This window comes from Triticum aestivum, chromosome 7A (assembly GCF_018294505.1).
Source record: "Triticum aestivum cultivar Chinese Spring chromosome 7A, IWGSC CS RefSeq v2.1, whole genome shotgun sequence".
NCBI lineage: Eukaryota > Viridiplantae > Streptophyta > Magnoliopsida > Poales > Poaceae > Triticum > Triticum aestivum.
The window spans coordinates 37,425,705-37,448,237 of record NC_057812.1 but is presented as its reverse complement, the minus strand read 5'-3'; the positions used below and the strand labels follow the sequence as shown (position 1 = coordinate 37,448,237).

The 22,533-nt window shown below is 46.3% G+C and overlaps 1 pseudogene; it reads left to right on the top strand.

Moving 5' to 3' along the window:
• The first annotated feature begins 12,963 nt into the window (after positions 1-12,963).
• Positions 12,964-21,832, top strand: LOC123152918 (uncharacterized; annotated as a pseudogene).
• Positions 21,833-22,533: the final 701 nt, after the last annotated feature.

Below are 22,533 nucleotides of genomic sequence, written 5' to 3'. Positions count from 1 at the left end.
ACTGCTCCGGCATCAACTTTAATGATACACAAGATCCAGTGAAATCTGCATGCACACACGTTTGCATGTCTTAATTAAGCGGGCATATGTAAGCAAAAACATGTACCTAGCTAGTAGGCAAAAACAGAGAATTTGTAGTACAAGAAAGTGTGACTCACTGGAAGTTGTAAGGAAGTAGTATATCTTCATTGTATTTGAGGCGCTTCAAGAACTCTAGCATGCTGTCCTCTACCTGCTTTTCATAATGCTTGTTTATTTTCCATGTGTACTCATTAACGGTGTTTGGGTCAATGAACCCAATGCCATAGCGTCCACCTTTTCTCATTTCATACATCTTCATCCTGCATAATACCACAGAAAAGAATATAGTGAGGATAATTACAGGTAATGATTGATCAAAAGGATCACTACAGCTAGTTTGAGACTTAAATTACAGAAAGAAATCACTTACAGACAATAGCAACTGACGATAGATTTGTCGAGTGCGTCTTGATTGTATAACTGAAACAGTTCAGAATACTCAACGGTCACAGCATTCTCTGATCCTTCTTGACTTGCACCATGAGGGACTCTCGATCGGATCTCTTGGTAATGTCCATGTACCATTAATGCAATTCATACATTCTCGTTGGGAGCTTCTTGACCTCTTCTGGCTTGACCAAAGGTTGGCCCCGGGCATATTTCCGTTTTATTTCCTCCTCTGTAAGCACAGGCATGTCCTCGATCTCGAGGAGTTGTCGAACAGCGATGTTGAGAGTTTCAGCCTGCATTATATGCTCCTGGGTTATTACCACATCGCCCACCTCGGGAACGTAAACTGTTTGCCCACAATAATATTGGGCGCGCGTACTGTCACGTGTTGTTCGCGGCACAACAAGCGGGGGGATCGATTGCGCCGCCTGTTCTCCTAGCTGGGCAGCGGTTTTTCCGCATTTTTTGACAGCTGCTTGTTGTTTGCTCGAGCTCGAGCTCGCCTTCTTCTGTAGACGTTGTCGATGTAACTTCCTGATGTGGCGCTCATAGTCTGTGTCAACAGGCTTAGGAGCTGGTGGTTGAGCCATACGAATGAAGTGGTCAACTACTTCCACAGGCACTTTCTCCCTTGGCGGCGGTGGCGGTTTCGGTCCAAAATGGGCGTCGACTTCTGCCCGCACTATGGCATTGGTTTGCTCCTCGGTCCTGTCGTAAGCCCTCTCAGGAAGAGGAGTAGTGAGGTTTGGACCATATTTATATCTCTTGCCTCCGCCTGTACTTTCTGTACTATGACCTCGACTCGTACCGCTACGCACCATAGCTGCGGGGTGTCTCTTCTGCGATTGCTGAGGTGGCGGAGACGGCTGACGGGGCTGAGTTGGACGAGGAGGAGTGGCCTGAAGCTGTGCCGGACTTGCAGTGGCCTGAGGTTGTGCCGGACTTGGAGGAGGAGTGGACGTCTGACGCTGTGTCGGACTTGGAGGAGGAGTGGCCTGACACTTTGCCGGACTTGGAGGAGGAGGAGTGGCCTCACGCGTTGGTGGACTTGGAGGAGCGGGAGTCTGCTGACTCGGTGGCGGACTTCGACGAGGAGTCGGGTGACGCGGTGTCGGTGGCCTTCGAAAGATGATGCAATCCTTTCTCCATAGGATGATACGATGTTTGGCATCTCCGAGTGTGTGCTCCTCGCCACCTCCAGGAATGTCAAGCTCTAGCCCCGAATATTGGTCCACCACCTCATCAACCACGACACGAGCATAGCCTGCTGGAATCGGGTTCCAATGGAAGGTTGCATCAGGGGAATTTGTATAAGCAACGCCGTCCGCCACCTTCAAGGATATGTTCTTAATTTTGAAGTGTAGCTCGCAGTTAGTGTTCTCCGCGATATCATCCACGGGGTATCTATCCAGCATTGCGTCAAACGGGGCGGAACCCATGCTGCTTCTCGGCATGGATGGGGTGGTGGTATCCAATGCTGGATCATCCGCTAGCTGCTGCAGCTGCTGAGACCCCCTTTGTTGGCTAAGTGAGTCGATCTGCTCCAGCTGCCGCTGGAATTTGATTGCCAAGTCCGCGTGTGCTGATTCTAGGCCTTGAAGGCGTTCATAGTCGAGCTTCCTCTGCTCCTCCTCCATCTTCCTCTTCTTCTCCTCCGCAATCTTCTTTCTCGCACGGGTTCTGTAGTCGGCGTTCCGGTCCGAAAACCCCTCATACCACGGAATAGCCCCCATGCCTCGTGTTCTTCCCGGCTGTTCAGGATTTCCCAGGGCACGCGTAAGCTCGTCGTTCTCTCTGTTGGGCTCGAACAACCCGGATCGAGCCTCTTCTATTGCAACAAGTAGCTTATCTTCGGCTCCGCTCAGACATGCCTTCTTGGAAACTTTGCCTGTCTTCGGGTCCAACTCCCCCCCATGCGCATAGAACCAAGTCTTGCACCTGGGGGGCCAGCTCAATGTTTCTGGAGTGACACTTGCATCCAGCATCTCTTTCTCAGACTTATCCCACTTAGGCATTCCCACCGCATAGCCACCTGGCCCCAGCTTGTGGAACTTATCCTTTTTTACGGCATTGGCCTTGTTTATTCTTGACTGTTCCTTAGATAATTCTGAATCCTTGAATTTCATGAAATCGTCCTAATGAGCACTTTGATTCTCTAGTGTTCCCTCGAATACTGGAGTCTTCCTTCCTACCTTGACATACTTGTCCCATTCACGATTCTTGTGGTTCTTAAATGCAACCGCCATCTTTCTAAGAGCAGCGTCCTTGACTTTCTGCACATCTGCTTCTGTGAAATGATCTGGTAGGGTGAACTGTTCCATGAGAGTATCCCAAAGCAGACTTTTTTGTCTGTCGTCGACAAAAGTAAGATCTGGACGTGGCTTTGCTGGCTCTCTCCATTGTTGAAGGGAGATCGGGAGTTGGTCCTTCACAAGAACTGCGCATTGACGAACGAACTTGTCTGCAATCTTCTTAGGCGCTAATGGTTCGCCATTAGGTTTGATTGCCTCGATATTATACTTTACGCCCTCCTTCAACTTTTTGTTCGGGCCTCGTTTCGCCCTGTTGCTTGAAGATTTGCTCGATCCGGATGGCTGAAAGAAGAAAGATCGATTCGTTAATATATCTTCAACTCATTTAAAACATGTGATGATCACCAGATGCCTGCTTATATAAATATATATACCTCTCCGGTGTTGTCATAATCGTAGTTCATGACTTCATCAATTCGGTCGTCGCGATCGAATATCATATCACCCTCTCCGGTGTTGTTTAGAAATTCAGAGCCGTCATAATCTTCTTCATTCTGATCATCATCTGGCCCGCGTATTATATCGAACATGGTCTATTCTCCCTCTCTGTTGGTATTGTCCGCCATAGCTTTTATTTAACTATGCCAAAAGAAATATAAAACAATTTAGTATTCAAATTACATCGTCTCGAATAATAGATATAATCTCGAATACATCTTCTTGAATAATAGATATAATCTCGAATACATCGTCTCGAATAATAGATATAATCTCGAATACATCGTCTCGAATAATAGATATAATCTCGAATACATCGTCTCGAATAATATATAATCTCGAATACATCGTCTTGAATATTATATATCGAGTACATCACTGGCTAGGTAGCTAATAAAGATCGAATACTACAGAAGAATCTAGGACACTCGCGGTTCCTGCGGCGCGGGCGGTGGACACCCAAAGAAAAGGAACCCTCACAGGATCATAGCTGAAGTGAGATCCCTGAAGAAACTGCCAGGTATTGGAGAACATGCCGCCCTCTAACACAACCATGTAGCGATGGACGTGTTCGTTCTCCTCCCTGACACGGCGACATACCACCTCCGGCGGGGCCGGCTCCCTCCGCACCGAAACTGGCCCATGCGAACACCACCAAATGAGATCAGGGTCGACGATGGGACCCGGGGCCGGGTTCCTCATCAAGCGGCGCGCCCCTCCAGGAAGCACCTCCCAGTGCCATCCCGGCGAAGCCCAGTCCCGGACATGGGTCAGTCGGACGTCGTCGCGGACGGGTCGACGGCGAGGATGCGGGCCGGGCATCGTCGAGAACAAATACTAGCTATATGCCCGCAAAAAGTAACATTTTTTTAATGATTGGATTTTGATAACTAAAATTTCTAACATTTTGATATAACTAACATTTCTAATATTTCTAGAACTAAAAAAAAGAAAAATTTCAAACTTTTTTATAACTATTTCTATAACTAAAAAACAGAAAATTTTCTAACAATTCTAACTTTTTTATAACTATTTCTATAACTAAAAAACAGAAAAATTTCTAACAATTCTAACATTTCTAATTATTCTAACAATTCTAACATTGCTAACTATTTCTAAAAAACAGAAAAATTTCGAACAATTTCTAAAAAATAGAAAAATTTCTAACAATTCTAACTTTTTTATAACTAAAAAACAGAAAAATTTCTCACATTTCTAACTATTCTAACAATTCTAACATTTCTAACTATTCTAACAATTCTAACATTTCTAACAATTTCTAAAAAACAGAAAAATTTCTAACTATTTGTACAACTAAAAAACAAAAAATGTATGTGTGTGTGTGTGCGCGCTCACCGGCGAGGCGAGAGGCGACGGGGGGCGGCGACGGGGATGGCTACGGGGGCGGCGACGATGGGGATGACGACGACGGGGACAGGGACGGGGCGGCGATGACGGGGACGGGGACGTACGGGCCGGGGCGGCGACGACGACGGGGACGGGGACGACGCGGGACGGGGCGGCGGTGACGACGGGGACGGGGACGACGGGGCGGCGACGACAGGGACGGGGCGGCGACGGGGGCGGCGACGAGGGATGGAGACGTACGGGGGGCGCGGCGGGCGACGGTGTAGAGGAGAAGAAGCAGATGAGAAACTGAAATTTTCGTAAGTGTTGTTTATATAGGAGGGGCCTTTAGTACCGGTTGGAGCACCAACCGGTACTAAAGGCCTGTTTTGGCCAGGCCAAGCGGCGGGAAGCGACCCCCTTTAGTACCGGGTGGTGGCTCCAACCGGTACTAAAGGCCCCCCCTTTAGTACCGGTTGGTGCCACGACCCGGTACTAAAGGGGGTGCGCTGGCGCAGGTGCGGTGCGGCAAGTTTAGTCCCACCTCGCTAGCCGAGGGGCGACCGCACTGGTTTATAAACCCCCGTGCGGTAGCTCTCTCAAGCTCCTCTCCAAAGCAGGCCTACTGGGCCTACATGTTTTGTGCTGCCCTGTTGGCCTACTGGGCATTTGCGGGCCTGCATCCTGGCCCAACAACAGGTTGGTTTCTAGTCGTATGCCGGCCGCTTTGGCCTAGTAGGCGGGCTTTTTTTTTTCTTTATTTATTTTTGAGTTGTTTTTTTTGTGTATTTAGAGTTTCTTTGTGAATATTTTTGCTTTAGGTACAAAAAATTACAAACTTTCTGTTAGTGCCCGTAGTTTTCAAATTTGAATAGTTTAAATTTTGAATTATTTGAAATTAGTGTGAATCACTAGTTTGTGAATAACTTAACTTTAAAAATCAGTAAAGGCATGAAAGAATTTGTTTGCACATAAAATTTCTTCGCGTTTCAAATGCCAAAACACATAATTAACTACCCTAACTATTATAGAGATTCCCTTCTGGGTGTGAAACATAGAAGAAAGTGATGATAGTGAAGCCGATCACATCCCAGATCTTTGGGTGTGAAACTTTTTCTTCGCGTGTGTCCCTTTGCGCCGTAACCATGGAAAATCTTCATCATTTAACGGGATGCTCGGGTCAATATTCACTGTGAATGGAGCAATTTCATCAAACTTTTCATAATCTTCTGACTTGTATGTCTTGTCATCCACTCCCACGATGTTTCTCTTCCCAGAAAGAACTATGTTCCGCTTTGGCTCATCGTACGATGCATTCGCTTCCTTATCTTTTCTTTTTCTTGGCTTGGTAGACATGTCCTTCACATAGAAAACCTGTGCCACATCATTAGCTAGGACGAATGGTTCGTCTGCATACACAAGATTGTTGAGATCCACTGTTGTCATTCCGTACTGCGGGTCTTCCGTTACCCCGCCTCGTGTCATATTGACCCATTTGCACCGAAACAAAGGGATCTTCAAACCACGTCGATAGTCAAGTTCCCATATGTCATGTATATAACCATAATATGTTTCCTTTCCCGTCTTGGTTTCTGCATAAAAGCGGACACCACTGTTTTGGTTGGTGCTCTTCTTATCTTGGGCGATCGTGTAAAATGTATTACCATTTATCTTGTACCCTTTGAAAGTCATTATATTCGAAGATGGTAACTGGGACAGCAAGTACAGGTCATCTTCAATAGAGGTGTCATGCATGGTATGTGTCTGCAACCAGCTGGCGAAACTCCTGGTTTGTTAACGTGTAATCCAGTCATCAGACCGCTCCGGGTGTTTGGAGCGTAGCAAATTCTTGTGTTCATCCATATACGGAGCCACCAAGGCGGAATTCTAAAGAATTGTGTAGTGTGCTTCAGTGAGAGAATATCCGTCCATACATATTATTTATTCCCCTCCTAGCGTGCCTTTTCCATCTAGTCTGCCCTTATGCCACGATTCAGGAACACCAATCGGCTTAAGGTCGGGAATGAAGTCAATACAAAACTCAATGACCTCCTCATTTTGATGGCCCTTGGAGATGCTTCCTTCTGGCCTAGCACGGTTATGAACATATTTCTTTAAGACTCCCATGAACCTCTCAAAGGGGAATATATTGTGTAGAAATACAGGACCCAAAATGTTAATCTCTTCGCATAGGTGAACTAGAACGTGCGTCATGATGTTGAAGAAGGATGTTGGGAACACCAACTCGAAACTGACAAGACATTGCACCAAATCATTCTCTAACCTTGGTATGATTTCTGGATCGATTACCTTCTGAGAGATTGCATTGAGAAATGCACATAGCTTCACAATGGCTAATCGAACGTTTTCCGGTAGAAACCCCCTCAATGCAACCGGAAGCAGTTGCATCATAATCATGTGGCAGTCATGAGACTTTAGGTTCTGGAATTTTTTCTCTGCCATGTTTATTATTCCCTTTATATTCGACGAGAAGCCAGACGGTACCTTAATACTGAGCAGGCATTCAAAGAAGATTTCCTTCTCTTCTTTGGTAAGAGCGTAGCTTGCATGACCCTGATGTATGCCGTCTTTTCCGTGCATACGTTGCTGGTCCTCTCGTGCCTCAGGTTTATCTTTTGTCTTCCCATACACGCCCAAGAAGCCAAGCAGGGTCACATAAAGATTCTTCGTCACGTGCATCACGTCGATTACGGAGCGGACCTCTAGGTCTTTCCAATAGGGCAGGTCCCAAAATATAGATTTCTTCTTCCACATGGGTGCGCGTCCGTCAGCGTCATTCGGAACAGGTTGTCCACCAGGACCCTTTCCAAAGACCACCTTCAAATCCTTGACCATATCATGTACATCAGCACCAGTACGGTGGCGAGGCTTCGTCCGGTGATCCGCCTCACCTTTGAAATGCTTGCCTTTCTTTCTTACGGGATGCCTGCTTGAAAGAAATCGACGATGTCCCAGGTACACATTCTTCTTACAATTAGCCAAATATATACTGTCGGTATCGTCCAAACAGTGCGTGCATGCGCGGTATCCCTTGTTTGTCTGTCCTGAAAGGTTACTGAGAGCAGGCCAATCATTGATGGTCATGAACTGCAACACCTTTAGGTCAAATTCTTCCCACATGTGCTCATCCCACGCACGTACACCTGTTCCATTCCACAGTTGTAAGAGTTCTTCAACTAATGGCCTTAGGTACACATCAATGTCGTTGCCGGGTTGCTTAGGGCCTTGGATAAGCACTGGCATCATAATGAACTTCCGCTTCATGCACAACCAAGGAGGAAGGTTATACAAACATAGATCACAGGCCAGGTGCTATGGTTGCTGCTCTGGTCCCAAAAGGATTAATGCCATTTGCGCTTAGACCAAACCATACGCTCCTTGCGTCATCTGCAAACTCCTTCCCGTACTTTTTTTCGATTTTTCTCCACTGCGACCCGTCAGCGGGTACTCTCAACTTTCCGTCTTTCTTACGGTCTTTTCTGTGCCATCGCATAGCCTTGACATGCTCTTTGTTTTGGAACAAACGTTTCAATCGTGGTATTATAGGAGCATACCACATCACCTTGGCAGGAATCTTCTTCCTGGGGCGCTCGCCCTCGACATCACCAGGGTCATCGCGGCTGATCTTATAGCGCAATGCACCACATACTGGGCAAGCGTTCAAATCCTCGTACTCACCGCGGTAGAGGATGCAATCATTAGGGCATGCATGTATCTTCTGCACCTCTAACCCTAGAGAGCAGACAGCCTTCTTTGCTTCGTACGTACTCTCGGGCAATTCGTTGTCCTTTGGAAGGATATCATTTATCATTACCAGCAACTTTCCAAATCCCTTGTCAGATACACCATTCTCTGCCTTCCATTGCAGCAATTCCAGTGTGGTGCCCAGCTTTTTCTTGTCACCTACGCAATTCGGGTACAACAATTTTTTGTGATCCTCTAACATGCGCTGCAACTTCTTCTTCTCCAAATCACTTGCGCAGTTTCTCTTTGCATCGGCAATGGCCCGACCTAGATCATCAACGGGCTCATCCGATGCCTCTTCTTCAGCTTCTTCCCGCATTGCCGGCTCAGCTTCGTCCCGCATTACCAGCTCAGCTTCTTCCCCCATTGTTGTATCATCGTATTCAGGGAACCCATGGCCAGGATAGCTGTCGTCGTCCTCTTCTTCTTCATTGTCTTCCATCATAACCCCTCTTTCTCCGTGCTTGGTCCAAACATTATAGTGGGGCATGAAACCGGACTTAAACAGGTGGACATGAATGGTTTTTGACGTAGAGTAATTGTGACCATTCTTACAGCGAGCACATGGACAAGGCATAAAACCATCTGCCCGCTTGTTTGCCTCAGCCGCAAGCAGAAAAGTATGCACGCCCTCAACGAACTGGGGAGAGCATCGGTCATCGTACATCCATTGCCGGCTCATCTTCATTACACAACACCGAATAGACCAAATTAATACAAGTTCATACATAAAGTTCATACAACACTTAAATGCAACAAACAAATAACTCTCTAGCTAAAGCATTTAAATGCAACAACAAATACGATCAAGATCGCAACTAAGGTAACAATGGATCCAACAGCATAATGATACCAAGCCTCACTATCGATGGCATATTTTCTAATCTTTCTAATCTTCAAGCGCATTTTCTCCATCTTGATCTTGTGATCATCGACGACATCGACAACATGCAACTCCAATTCCATCTTCTACCCCTCAATTCTTTTCAATTTTTCTTTCAAGTACTCGTTTTCTCTTTCAACTAAATTTAACCTCTCGACAATAGGGTCGGTTGGAATTTCCGGTTCACATACCTCCTAGAAAAAATTTCTATGTCAACTTGATGGGCATAATTTGTCATAAACACGAAATGCAACTAGTTTTAAAAGAGAATATATATACCACATCCGAATCATAACAAGGACGAGGGCCGACGGGGACGGATATCAAAACCATGGCACTATATGTATAACAAACAACGTACGGGTAAGATAATTATACGAGTAACTATATATCCAAATCACACAAACATCAATTTTTATATAAAATTTTATGAACAAGAGGCTCACCACAAGGTGGTGCCGGCGACGGGACGGTGCGGGGGATCGACGGTGGTTACGACGGAGATTTAGAAGGCACTAAGTAAACCACACCTACATATGCAAACTAAGTGTTATTTTGACCTCAAATTGCATATAAATCAAATACTAGCACATATATATATATATATATATATATATATATATATATATATATATATATATCCTCCCAAATTACTAAACTCACAAATTAATCACTATATAAAGCATTGCAAGAGCTAATCTAGCAATGAGAGATGAAAGGACAAAGTTGCTAACCTTTGTGATCATTTGAATGGATAGGGGCCTTCAAATCTTGACAAATTTTGGGCAAAATGTGTGATGAGATCGAGAGGAAGAGGGGAAGAACAGAGAGGAAAGGGGAAGAACAGAGCGAGCTTGGGTGGACGAAGGGTTTATGTAGGACGACCTTTAGTACCGGTTCGTGCCAAGAACCGGTACTAAAGGGGCTGGAGGGGCCCCGGTCTGACAACATCCTGCCACCACTCTCATTAGTACCGGTTCGTGGCACGAACCGGTGCTAAAGGTTCGCCACGAACCGGTACTAATGAAAGCGGCCCGGCTAGCCGTTGGAACCGGCACTAATGTATACATTAGTGCCGGCTCAAATATAAACCGGCACTAATGTGCTTCACGTTTGACCCTTTTTCTACTAGTGCGCAGTTAGGAATGCTTCATCCCAAAACTTTAACGGTATAGACGCTGCAACAAGAAGGGAGAAACCTACATCAACAATGTGCCTATGCTTGCGTTCAGCGGAATCGTTCTGTTGATGAGCATGGGGACAAGACACGTGATGAGAAATTCCTATTTGTTGAAAAAAGGAATTTAACTTCTCATACTCACCGCCCCAGTCCGATTGCATGGCGATGATTTTGCTATCAAATTTTCTCTCAACTAGGGCTTGAAAGTTGTGGAATACTTGAAAGACATCGGAACGTTTTTAAGCAAATAATCCACGTGTACTTGCTGTAGTCATCAATGAAGCTTACGTAATATGTGTGTCTACCAACGGAAGAGGGGGCAGGACCCCACACATCAGAAAAATAAGTTGCAAGGGTTTTGTTGACACACTAGTAGAAATAGAGTAAGGCAATTGATGACTTTTTGCTGTCTGACAAGCATCACAAATAGTTTCACGATCATGCTCACCGGCGAATGGGAGCTTATGTTTACTAAGAATTTGATAAACAATAGAGAAAGACGGATGGCCTAAACGATTGTGCCATCGTTCTGAAGAGACCTTGAAGGCTCCATGAACTTGTTTATTGGACTTGCAAAACTTGGGAATCAACGGATAGAGACCTTGCACACATCTACCGCGATAGAGGACCCTCCTTGTGACCTGATCCTTGATCAAAAAGAAGAGCGGGTGAAATTCTATGAAGACACCATTATCAAGAGTGATACAATGAACAGAAACGAGATTCTTTGATGCAGCGGGAACATGTAAAACGTCTTTAAGCTGGATATCACAATGTGGGGTTTTAACAGTAGACTGACCAACATGACTTATCATCATACCTGGAGCATTCTTTGCCGTGTTGATCTGATCTTTGCCGTGGTATCTCTCATGCATGGTCACCTTCTCGAGATCCGAGGTGATGTGCTCGTTGGAGCCCGAATCAACATACTAGTTTGAGTCGGGACTACCATAGGAGATGTCTGCTGCAGCGGCAACACGCTTCTTCTGGGAGTTGTCCTCTGCATAGCGCCATTTGCATTCTTTTGCAATATGGTTAGTTTTTTTACAGATCTGACATTTATTTTCGTACTCTTCATACCCAGCAAAACGGCGCCCTTGATTGTTGTTGTAGAAAGGGCGCGGAGGGCCGTTGTTGTTGTAGTAGTCCCCACCGCCGCCGTAGTTGTTGTTGTAGTTTCCACCACCGCCGCCACGGTGACCGCCGCCACCGTTGCTGTGATTGTTGTTGTAGCCGCCGTCGCCGCCGCCGCTGTAGCCACCATAGCCACCGCCGCTGATGCCGTTGTTGTTGCCGCCCTTGGGGAAGCCGCCGCGGTTGCCTTTGGAGAAGCCACCGCGCCCTCAAGAGGCGGCGTTGGCGGATGTTTTGAAGGCACCCGATCCAGAGCCGTGGAACATCTCCACCCTTTGATCAAAGTTCGACACCATGCCGAACAGATCATCAACGGAGAGAGGCTCGGTGCAGACATCTAATGCGGATATAAGAGGTTGATAGTCCATATTGAGGCCAGAGATGAGAAAAGAGATTAACTCCCCCTCAAGAAGCGGCTTTCCAGCAATGGCAAGTTCGTTTGCAAGCGCTCGCATCTGACCAAAGTAGGCTGCGGCAGATTGGGAGCCCTTTTGGGCATTGGAAAGGGCAGCACGGCAATTGTCTGCACGTGATCTGGATTGAGCCGCAAACATGTTTGAGAGAGAAGACCAGATGGCATGGGATTTTTCTAGGGAAGCGACCTGTACTAGGACTTCTTTGGAGAGGTTGCGGAGCAGATATGCCACAAGCTGTTCATCTTGAATCAACCAGGCGGAGTAGGCTGGGTTTGGTGTGGTTTAATCTTTTCCTTCTGCGTTTTTGGAGGTAATGGTGGCTGGTGGTTCTGGGACTGTTTGATCAAAGTATCCGAAGAGACTTGCCCCTATGATCTGAGATCGGGCTTGGACTCGCCACAAAACATAGTTTGTGCGAGTAAGAGGTTCTGAGATTGTATTGTTTAGGCCAGAGGAGATGATTTGGCTAGAGGAAGACATGGCGATGGGAGATGGGCGAAGGTTGAAGATGATGGCTAGATGAGATGGAAGAGGGAGGCTCTGTATACCATGTTAGGATTCGTAAAAGCGTCTCAACTGTCATACATGACAGCCCGCGGTTATATATTGATTGGGGCGAGGTCAGCTCTCGCAGAAGCATACATGATTCGGTTGCAACAACCAGAAGAGATACATGGAGATAAGGGAGTACAAAGATAAACATAAGAGAAAGGAGATCTCCCTAATTACCTAAGCTTGGGCGCCAAGTTCCTGGATGCTGAGCGTGACAGAAGGTTGTTTAACAGAATTGAGTCGGCGCTCAGCAGCCTGCTTGGCAAGCACATCGGGAGGAGTCTCTGCCACAGCCTCGTAGACGGAGGCGCGCCCCACCCACGGAGGAGGCGGCGGGGGGCGAGACCAGTTGATCTGGATCTCGGCGCGAAGAGGAGGCAGCGGGCCGTTGGAGAAGCTTCGGGGATGAGCAGCAGCGATGCATACCTGGGGAGGGGGGCTCTGGACGAAGGAGGAGGTAGGGGCATGGACCAGGAGGTGGCCGGAGCGGCGGCAGCCGGGAGGTCAACGCGACCGGCGCTGTGGATGGGGGACTGGGACAGGAGCCCAGGTTATTTTCTGATGTTTCAGACTTCAAATTAAGGGTTATGCTCGTTTCTTGCAGATATCAGAAGAATAAAGTTGGTAAGTTCACAAAATGGCTTCGATGATCAGCTTGCGGTAGCATTAGTTTGCAATTTTGTATAGTGCATATGAATCTCTGCTTTCGCGTTATCTTGAGCACCACCTGTCATTTTCTCTCCCCGGTCATAGACACACATGTCTGATAACTGTACCACCACAGGACAACGATGTCGTTGTCGGCAGCTTGTCAAGCAAACTCAAACAACAAAATCAAGATTGACAAACACAACCCAGATTAGTCTCTCAATTGTACAAAGACCATCATTCATACCACTTAATCAAATCTTACCCGTATGCCCATCTCACGGTTCAAGCAGCTCAAAGCACAAAATTCCACATCAATCCAGGATTATTGTCATTCTACAACCTTTCGCACATCAAGCAACGCCTTATTGAAAGATAAACACATTTGCTGGATCTATTACACAGGCAGCATGATCAAATGTTAAAACCCATAAACTTCCATTGCCAGACGTCACTACCAAGACAACGATTCATAGCAAAACACACTATGAAGACACGAGGGGATTGATTGGCCATATGACCAACTAGATCATTGATAGTGTGCATTGCCGTGCCCGCCCATTTTGGCGATAGAATAATAAGAATTTTCATAAATATATGTAGGCACTTGGCCTACTCATAAGCTCATAAATTAAACCATGATGAGGTTTGTTGGCACATCCATCCATTTATACAATAAAATGATATTAATTTCGCTTCGCATTCGCCATGCATGATGTGGTGTGGGCAGCGGCAAAGCCTGTGTCCTCATCGGTACGCGTACTGCTCAAAACATGGCTTTCTGCTAGCCATGTTCGCCCTCGCCGCCGCGCCTCGTCGATCTTGACGGCGTTGATGTAGTCGGTGTTGGAGTAGCATGGGTTCTGCTTGGCTCGGACTTCTTGACGATGTAGTGGCTTTGTCGGGGTATGCAAGGGGTTCAACTCGCGGTAGTATTACTTGGTGGAGACCGGCGTCGGTGTAAAACCAAGGCGCGCTCATATCGGCATAGCCAGTGTGGTTGTCTCAGCTAGACTCCGAGTTTACGGCAGTCCACCAAAGCAAGGGAGCCGCTACACGGGGCCGCCTCCCACTGTCGCACCTTGTCTTCATGGGCTCCGGGTTGCGAGTAGCACCATGTGGCATCGTCTTCTCCTTCGGGTCATGGACACCACTGAGTAGTGCCATCTTCTTCTTTGTGTTGCGGGCGTGTGTCGTCTTCATGACTCCGGGTCATATGCTCCATCTTGATGAGGTAAACATTGATGGCGTCGTCCTTCAATCTCCACACCTCCATCCTTCATGGCACCGGCTTGATGATTAGCGTCGTCCTAGTGAGTTCCATGTCGCCATCCACCGCGGCACGGCGGCGGCATCCTCCCAAGCTCCACACCTCTGTCCTGCACGGTGCCGGCTTGATGAAAAAGACGACAGGCGACGTCCAAGCGAGCTTTGTGTCGCCATCCTCTGCGGCACGCGGTGGCATCCCCGTGAGCTCCATACCTCCATCTTCAATGGCATCGTGTTGAAGAAGAAGAAGACGAGCGTCGTTCGGGCCACCTCTGTGTCACCATCCTCCGCGGCACCATCTTGACAAAGTGAATGTCGGCGGCATACCTCGAGCTCCACGACGCCAATCTCCGAGGAACGGCGGCAACTACCATGCGAGCTCCATGCCTCCGTCCTCCGTTCCAGCATGACAAAGTAGACGGCGGGCGTCCTCCTTGTGAGCTCCACACCAAGATCCTCCGCGGCACCGGGTTGATGATATTGGCGATGGGCGTCGTCTTGGCGAGCTCCGTGCCTCCATTCTCCGCGGCACCGGCTTGATGAAGGAAGACGTCGGCGGCGTCCCTTCAGCTCCACGACGCCGTCCTCCGTGGCTCCGACTTGATGACTTAGATGACGGGCGTCGTCTTGACGAGCTCCCACGCCTCTATTCTTCATGGCGCCAGCTTGATGGAAGATCGGCGGCCTCGTCGCCAAGGGCAGCCACCACAAAGAAGTCCAACAAGCTGCGCGCCGGCAGCACCATCGGCATTGCCATCGTCTTCAACAGCGTCCTTTAGGAAGGTGGCGGCGGCCGGCGGGCTGCGAGATCGCATGCTCCACAAACGTTGTCTCCGGTGCCGATTGTGTGATGACTTGCTCGTGCGCATGCATGTTGTATGCTAAGGAGAAAGAAAAAAAATAGATGAATTGGTTCAAAGTCTCACCCTCGGGGAACGTGAGCTTCATCATGGGATGTGTTGCTGGCTTGCTGCGCGCGTGTTGGCTGCGACGTGGTGGCTAGATGTGGTGAGTTGTGGTCTCCCTCCCGGTTGTAAGGTCCTCATGTATTTATAGGCTGGAGGTGGAATCATCGGCCGCCGCACGCCGGTGCAAACTTTTCAATACTTCTTCTTCTTGCACGCCTTGCACAAGTAAGGAAAGAAAATATAATACTTACCCTCTTTAAGTCATGCATGCCTTCCAATGATGATGAACAAAGTCGGTTTACCTTCGTTTGTAAAATTGGGCAAACTTCCGATTACACGCACACGTCCGGTCATGCCTTGCACCAGGTATTCTTGTTTTTTCTTGGGATTGTACTAGGTATTCGGGTATACATATACACGCCAGCTTGCCGCGGGCCGAGATACCCGAATACGTATACATAATACTTGGCAAAGCTTGTCACATGAATGCCATACTTTTTTTTCTTTTGAACGTGCATGCATAAGATGTGTACACATGATAATAAGCCAATTATTATTACACGTGGGTAGGAGTACTTGGTACCTATGATCTGCACTTCAAATTCATCCAATATTAAAGAAAATTATGTGAGACCTTCAAAATAACAATAATAAAAATTTAACTAATAAAACTCGTCGAACGAATGTCCCCTCGTCGAGTTGAGCTTGAGTGTGAAGAAAATCCAGATTGACTCGACGATTACTTTTTATTCGGCGCATTGTTCATATGCGGTCTGGAGAGCAAACTCAGAGATAATATCTCCGTGATGACGTGCGCGTTGTTTTGAAGATGATTGGTTAATAATTATGTGATTAGTGTAGGCATATCCATCCACACTTGTGTTCTCTAGGGAGCTCGTTAGATCGAATAACATGCATGCTGCCAGCAAACAAAGCAACCCTATCATGTCTTCATTCCATGGCGAAACATCATGCCTTTTCCTGAAAACAAAAACAAAAATTTTAGCAATCTCGTCGCGACCGTCTAGCTGCTACGGTGCCAGCCGACTTGATTGGAGGGTTTCACAGATTCACACTGGCCGCACTGGCGCGTTGCACTGCTCCAGTGATCTCCTTGTGTTGATGTAGGCAAGGCATCGGTAGACTGTCGATAGCTCCCCTTCATTGAATGAATCGCCACGCCTTTCACGGCGAGGCAATTTTGATGGTATGCCGGAATTCCATCGGCCTTATGGATGAATTGTGGGGTTGATGTTGCCGCCATGCTTCATTGTTGTTGGAGATGGGTGCCGGAGTTATATCGGCGCCACCTTTACAAATGCACAGATGCCGCCTTCAAGCGCCCATCATGCGTGTCGGTGTAGACGATTGGTCACCGGGACGTCAGTGGCGGCATCATGGACCCAAATTGTGATGGTCTGAGAAGAAGCGTGAAGATAAGAGGATAAGGGGGGGTTTAAATTAGAGAAGATGAGAAGCGAAGTTGGAGTTGGAGGAACGCAGGATCCGCCTCGAGGAGACCAAGGCGAGGGTAAGCATCATTGTCGAGGAGAACTATGTGATGATGGTGGATCTAACTACACTGGATCCTCTACAGAAAGAGTGGTGGGAGATGAGATGGGCGGAGATCATGCACGAAAGAAGTTTAGCAGCAGCTACTGATGTTGCTTCAGCTGCAGCTAGCTATTGCCGCTACTGCAACAGCTACTGGTCATGGTGGTCGTGCTCTGGCAACCGGTAGCGATGGTATCGTCTAGGGCTCCGGTATTGCTTTACTTTTTTTTCGGAAAAACTTCTAATCTATTCATCTTTAATCATGGCAGTACAACAAATACCAGAAATAAAAATTACATCCAGATTCGTAGACAACCTAGCGACGACTACAAGCACCGAAGCGAGCCGAAGGCGCGCCGCCGTCATCGCCCTTCCATCGCCGGAGCTGGGCACAACTTGTTATAGTATACAGTCGGGAAGTTGTCGTGCTAAGGCCCTATAGGACCAGCACCCCAGAACAGCAACCGCCGCCGATGAAAAATAACGTAGATCGGAAGGATCCAAACCGAAGACACACGAACGTAGACAAACAACGACGAGATCCGAGCAAATCCACCAAAGATAGATCTGCCGGAGACACACCTCCACACACCCACCAACGATGCTAGATGCACCCCCGGAAGGGGGCTAGGCGGGGAGACCTTTATTCCATCTTTAGGGAGCCGCCGCCGTCTCGCCTTCCTGAGTAGGACACAAACCCTAACAAGATTGAAAAAAACGACTAAAAACGGAGTCCTCCCGCCGGCACTTGCCAGGATCCACCGCGCCTCCATGGCCCTAGGGCCACCGGAGACGAGGCGGACCTGCGCCGGCGCCGGCGAGAGGCACAACCCTAACTTTCTTTCTTGGAGGAGGAGGAGGAGACGGGGACTACCTCTATTAAGTGGATGATGGGATTTCTACCGAAATCTTTTGAAAGTTTGAATAAGTACTTTGTCTGGCCCCATCTTCTAAAATATTTTGAATTTGCAATGTTTCAATTAGCTTTCGAATTAGTTGATGCATTCATCCTTTTCCCTAAAAAGCTTACAAACAACTGGAAATCTCTTTTGTGATACCTGAAAAGTGTCGGCACAGACCAGATCCCGCATTGCGGTACAATTATGCGGGATCTGGTCTACGCCGACGCCTTTCAACGGCAGAAACAGCTTTGCGGTTTACCACTCGGGAGTAGGTTCCGCGAAATGTTGTATCTGCTAGAGTTGCTTTTACCTCCACCGTGTTTCCCAAACCTAATACTACTACAAGTATCTAAGCAATTGTATTAAATATACATAGAGAAACTACGAAAAAAGGGGATTTTATATTATGCCTACTATTTCCTGTTGTAAAACTTTCTCGGTAAACTACCTACTATGTTTTGTGATGTTTTTAATTGATCTGGAACAATTGGATTAATTTCAATTTGGACTGAAATCTAATTTTTACCTAATAATAATAAAGCAAATTGGGTTTCTTTCGTCCGTCATGGCATTTTTCAGAAAAGTCCCTGTCTTTTGTTGAAATCAATCCGCCGTCCAGATTTAAGTTACGCCCGAACCATTATTTTTTATTTTTTGAAACCCCCCCTAATGTTTTAGATAATTCATCTGCGGATCATATTTAAGTCAAACAAATGATTTTTAAAAGCATCCATATCTTTTAAACCGTAACTCCGATTTGAACATGTTATATATGAAATTTGATTAGAAAAATATGGAATATGAATATGAGATTATTTTTACCTGTTAAGTATTTTTAAATATTATTTTAAAATATATTTGAGTCAAACCAAATGATTTTCTAAATTATCTGTATCTTTTAAACCGTAACTTCGATTTTGACATATTATATATGAAATTTTATTAAAAAAAATATGTGGAATCTAAATATGATGTTAATTTTACCTGTTAAATATTTTTAAAATATTGTTATGAAAGCAAACTTATAATTTATAGCGCAAGATTCATTTTTTTTCATACCAGCGGCGATCCGGATTGCAAATAAACACCCCACTATAACCATATATGGAAAAGAAAACATCGATAACTACACATGCATACCTCTAAAAAATGTCGCAGGGGAAAACAACATATTTCTCATCGCGAGAGTGAGAGAAAGTGAGAGAGAGAGAGAGGGAGAGAGAGACGCCTTAGGATTAACCATATTTAACACACGTTTTTTATTGTTTTGTTTGAACACCGAGGCCATCGCCGGCGAGGGTGAGAAGGAGGATAAGCGGCAACACAAATATGATGCCTCGTAAAAATAAAGGAGATGGACCTATTGTGGTCTTGAGTGATGGTTGTTGAGTTAAGAGCGTGTGTTATGTTTTCTCTCCCGTTGCAACGCACGGGCTCTTTTGCTAGTAACAAACAATTTGAGTTCTTTGGCAACATTAGTCAAATTTTATTTTTTTGATCAACGTTTTTCATTTTTCTTAAACAAGTAAAATGAATATTTTGGGCGAAATTGAAATCCGAAATTGCTTGCCCGGTCTGCGAAGGACAGTTCCTTGCCATCCAAATCTCGTGCCCTGTAGCGCTGCCATGTATGATCATCCAGGAGCCGGGCACAATATTATCGTGTGTATAGCAGCAGCAGCACTCATGAAAATCTCACCCTGGGGAGACACGCCACCGATGCCCACTGCAATCACACCGCCGGCGCCAGCCACCTACAGCCGTAATATCCCACTGTAGCTTTCATCTGCGGTCTGCCCCTCCTGCTAAGAACAATGAACCAGAAGGGCTCGGCGAAGCCCACGCCCCGTGCCTAGCTTGGACCATCCAGAAGGCAACCAACGGGAGCAAGACGAGGAACGTCTTCTCCGGCCCGGCGTTCCACCGCTTGTATGGGCAGCTTCTTCCCCAACACCGGTCGCCGCGCTCAGCCGCCGGGTTCTCCTTCCTTGGTAAGCGCCGCCGCAATCCCTCTCTCCCACGCGAGACATGTTTCCTGCAGTAGTTCTCGCTGGACTTGTCTTAGTCGGCGCTATTGGAAGGTGATTTGACCCACCGGAGGACCGCTTGATCAAAGCGGGCGGCATCTTGAGTCGGCGAACATTTTTTTTGGAAATTGGTGGAACAATTTTTCAAATTCACAAATATTTTTTTAACAAACATTTTTAAATGCATAATATTTTTTTGAATCAGTGAACAATTTATGAATGATTAACTATTTTGTATGTCGTGAACAGTTTTTTTATTCAGATATTTTCCATTCATGAATTATTTTTGAATTGGCCAAATTTTGTTCAATTTCATTAACATTTTTTAATACATGAACTGTTTTTAAATGATAATTTGTTTTGATTTCCTGAACATTTGTTTCAAAATTTCAAACATTTTTTGAATAAGCGAACTTTTTTACAAAATCGCGAATTTAATCCACAACATTTTATTTAAAAATTATTATTTTTATAACTTTTTGTAGAGAAAAAAAATGGAAAATAAAAAAATAAAAAACGAAATTTATAAAACAGGCCGCCTAGGTATGTGCTGACCCAAAAGTGCACGCTGCGTCTTCTCCCAGCTCGCACACTATAGGAGGTCCCTACTGCATGGGCCAGCCCAGGCGAGCGATTCCCCTATATAGAACATTTTTTTATCACTTATAGGTGGCATTGGTGAGTGATATTTTGCAATTTTAGGCTCAATTTCTATGACGTTCCGACAGAATAGGTGCTAGGGTTTTTTTTGGGGGGGTTAAAAAGAAAACAGGCATTACTACCTACTAATGATCACTTTTGCGTATTGCAGTTTGCCATGGGTTTCTTTGCAAGTCTTGTAGTGTTCATGCTGCTGATAGCCCCTTCCAGGTAATGCCCGCCAGCAAACCTTTAATTTTTCCTTTACATACATATATCAAATGAAATATTTGTCTTGTTCCCTAATTAATTTCCTTTGCAGACAACAAGCATTGGATCAGCCATCGTATGCAAGAACGTTCGAACTGGAAACAACCAATTACATTGAGGTGCCTATTTGGTTGGACCAAACGGCAGACCTCACAAGAGCATCACAAATAGTTTTTCACCCGGTATTACCGCCACAACAACTTCACCTGCCGCCACATCCATGGATCTTCCAGCTTCTAAGGGGCCTTCCACTACCTGGAGGAAATGGTCATGAAGCCATCGCGATGGCTATACGGCCAGACAACAGGTATTGGCTCGGCTATTTCACCTTTCGCACTGGTCGTTGGCATGCGTTTGCGGGAGCGGAGGGATTCTTCGAGAATCCAATTCCGCTGGGTTTCGACAGTAGCTACAAGACTCTGGTAGGAGGATGGAAGAATCTTCAGTACGTGCCATTAGGGAAAACTGCGGCAGAGCAGGCGGTTACAGCGCTCTATTGGTCTAACTTCGGAACCAAGAGAACAAAGAAAGCTCTTAAGAAGTCAGCAGCAGGACTGCTGGTAATGTTTCTCGAGGGCCACCGGTTTTTCCCCATCAGGAACCACGTGGAGCAACACTGGAATTCAGACAAGCCAGTATTCCTTTCTGAAAAACTAGCCCGGTTGGTGGTCAACTGGTCTGACATTAGCTGCTCAATATCATATTGGGCTGTCACCGGCGATTGGGCGTCCGGAGACGACGCACAATACCTCATTGGATTGAACATCGGGGTGAGCACCGTGGGGGAAGCGCTTTCAACTATCTACCCAATTCTGCAGGCAACATCCTGCAGGCAGTATCCATGATCCTGCAAAGGGGCCCCCAGTCAGTCACTCGACGGATGATCGAGAGAGTTAGACTAGATGCTGTGTGGTGTTGCTACGTACTAGGGTTGTTTTTATTTCAACAAATTTGCTTCCATGTATTTCCCTTTCCTTCAAAGTTGGCGACTGTGCCCGTCGGCGCTGTCCATGGCCAACAGCATTAGAGTAGTGTATGGTTACTTTCTCTATCAGTGTGTTCACAACCCTGTAACACCAACGGTTTAATTAAATTCTTCTGCAGTTTGCATCGTCCATTCTCACCTTGCATTTGCATAGCATGTCCTATTTGTAATACAAGTTACTCCTGGGACACTTGGTTTTTCCATTCCCACCTCTACCATACATTGTGGTTTAACTCTAGTTTCATCTACTGTTCTGGTGGAAACAACCAGGTGGTAAATAATTTTTAAATCACAAGAAAGTTACAAGCATATATTTGTTGCTACTTTCTAAAAATTGTTGTGGTGTTCAAGGAGATGCGCCTAACTGCTGTTTGATTGAATAGACAGGCCACCATATACGTTCTATATATTTCTACATGTTAGTTGATATCTTCTGTATGCAAAATTCTGCACTAGTCTTTTGGTATTATTAGGACTAGCACATATGCCCGTGCGTTGCAACGGGAGATTTTTATTTTTGCAAGAAGCATCGAGAGAGCTAATTGATGTGTCCATCAAAATGGTCTCCGCAGCGGAGGGGCGACATAGCGAAGAGTTGCGGTGTTCCCACGGGTCATGTTTGGCCCGCGAGATCTTCATAGTGGTGGGGTTGGTCAGTGTGGTGGGCACCACTCAACTCGCGCCCTTTTTTTCCTTCGGGTCCGCCTCCGTGTGTAGGTTAGGTTGCCTGCTCATTTTGTGGCTGCACGGTGACCTTCGGGGCATAGTTGTTTCGATGACACTCTCCTACAAGGGCGTAACCGGATGGATTACTAATTTAGTGAATCCCATTT